This window comes from Penaeus chinensis, chromosome 23, assembly GCF_019202785.1.
Source record: "Penaeus chinensis breed Huanghai No. 1 chromosome 23, ASM1920278v2, whole genome shotgun sequence".
Taxonomy (NCBI): Eukaryota; Metazoa; Arthropoda; class Malacostraca; order Decapoda; family Penaeidae; genus Penaeus; species Penaeus chinensis.
The window spans coordinates 14,738,067-14,740,566 of NC_061841.1; the positions used below are offsets into that span (position 1 = coordinate 14,738,067).

Sequence of the window (2,500 nt, forward strand, 5' to 3'; positions counted from 1 at the left end):
CAAGCAAATGTGGAGATAATTGTGTTACCGAAGGATCTGATATTAATATTTATTTAACTTTTGAACACAAATTCACACTCCAATACTTTTATCATACTTTTTTTGCTCATGGATGTACAAGTGTACTCATTCATTTCCACATGCATATATTCCAGTACATTTACATATATACAGAGTGTAAATAAAATCTGTAAAGACAGTTGTAATGCCCTTTGTATTGCATAGAATACCAGTGAATTTGAAGCTGATTTCTATTCATTTCCTTGCTGCTGTACACAATCACCTGCATGGAAAATGTTTCATTAAGCCTTATTTTATTTTATTAGCATAGCTAAATTACGAAGATTCTTGTAGTAATGTTTACTAGTTTCTTCATCACCACATTAGATAAACAAATCTGATTTCCAAATATTTTCCTCTAGGTATTCTGTTGTTGTTTATGATAATTTTGCCTTTATATGTTACTGGACTGAGTTAAATATGAAGTCTCCTCAGTTTAAGTAACTGAGGACATTTTGCAAGCTAATTTCCTTTATTTTTCAAATTAGAGAAAGAAATCATGATATAAAGTAAATCTTTCATTTATTTTTGCCTTGTATTTCCTTCAGTAAAGTTTTTAAAAAAAGGCAAAGTTAGACCATTATATTCCCATATTACAATGTAAATGTCAAAAATAGAGGAACTGAGTAATGATTCCCAGATATTCTTTCTGTACATCTTCCTTACTATTTTACTTTTCTCATTATAATAATTTATACATTTTCTTTGTTCTGCTTTTAATTGCCATTCTATTCCTTTATTCTTCATTTGCTTTGTATAGATCTCTCTCCTTTCCGAATCATAACTATTTGATGGGAAATGTCAGTAGTGACTAAGTAATTATTGGTTCTCCCCTTTTCTCAAATCCCATAAAGTTGAATGGTTTTTCAATTCAAATATAGTGAATAATCATATTCTCTTTGGTCATCTGATTTGTTGAAACCATTAACCCAGTATGAGAAATCAATTAACTGATTATCAAACTAGTATTTATATAAATATATATAAGTAAACTCAGTTGGTTCTCTCTCTCTCTCTCTCTCTCTCTCTCTCTCTCTCTCTCTCTCTCTCTCTCTCGCTCTCTCTCTCTCTCTCTCTCTCTCTCTCTCTCTCTCTCTCTCTCTCTCTCTCTCTCTCTCTCTCTCTCTCTCTCTCTCTCTCTCTCTCTCTCTCTCTCTCTCTCTCTCTCTCTCTCTCTCTCTCTCTCTCTCTCTCTCTCTCTCTCTCTCTCTCTCTCTCTCTCTCTCTCTCTCTCTCTCTCTCTCTCTCTCTCTCTCTCTCTTCTCTCTCTCTCTCTCTCTCTCTTTCTCTCTTCTCTCTTCTCTCTCTCTCTCTCTCTCTCTCTCTCTCTCTCTTCTCTCTCTCTCTCTCTCTCTCTCTCTCTCTCTCTCTCTCTCTCTCTCTCTCTTTTCTCTCTCTCTCTCTCTCTCTCTCTCTCTCTCTCTCTCTCTCTCTCTCTCTCTCTCTCTCTCTCTCTCTCTCTCTCTCTCTCTCTCTCTCTCTCTCTCTCTCTCTCTCTCTCTCTCTCTCTCTCTTTCTTTCCTCTTTTCAAATCGGTTAAAAATAATGAAGAAGAAAATATGCATACAAGATATTTAACCAATTGGATTTGGATGCTTCACTACCCACATGTGGCTCAAAGTAAGCGCATTAGGCTTGCTTGAGCATACACATATATTTATATATATTTATATGTACAGCTTGTAGGCCGGGCACATACAAACACTCATGTGCAGTAACAATACTCTGTGACTCCCCTTTGCAGTGTTTTCTTTTTTTTTCTGCATAAATGTGTTCAGCTTTTTTACCATTTCCACTGTATATAATTGTCATTTGATTTGCTTTAAGCAAATGGTAATGATTGTTTTCCTTGCACACACTCTATATCTTCTCTCTAGGTAGTCCATAGCTCAATACAATAATAATTATGATCTATAAGTTACATTTTGATATTTTTTGCCCTTTTTTCATTTTTTAGTGAGATTTTATTTTCTGTAGTACAACCTGCACCGTCAGTCACAGGAATAAGATCGTGAGCATGGATATAGACCTCCCTGGAGCCAACCTTATTTTAGCAGTGGCTAACGGATCATAAATTCTACACTCGTTATCAGTGGAAATAATACAGAAGCCCCTTTCTAAATGCCCACTGACTCTAATCACCCTCCAAGATCATTGTACACATGTAGCATGTCATTCCTGTCACCCAAACCCTCAGATGAAGTTCTCATGGTGGCAAGTTCTCGTCACCCCTGCCAGATTTTCACAAGACAGCATGTTCCCATCCCCCACCCCTCAAGCCAATTTTTTTGACATGATGGTCACATGATTCTGTCATAGGGGTTAACATTTAAGTTGATCTTCATTTTAAAGATGTATAAGAAATCTCTTAAATTTTATTGCTATCACCAAATATTTCATTTGAAAGAGGATGCCAAAAATAGATGGGCAAGAACTGCAG

General features: G+C 35.9%; 1 protein-coding gene across 1 annotated transcript in view; it reads left to right on the forward strand.

The window, feature by feature from the left end:
- Nucleotides 1-2,500, forward strand: part of LOC125037291 (ras-related protein Rab-2A) — a 14,422-nt gene that overhangs the window by 840 nt on the left and 11,082 nt on the right. The window lies entirely within an intron of this gene.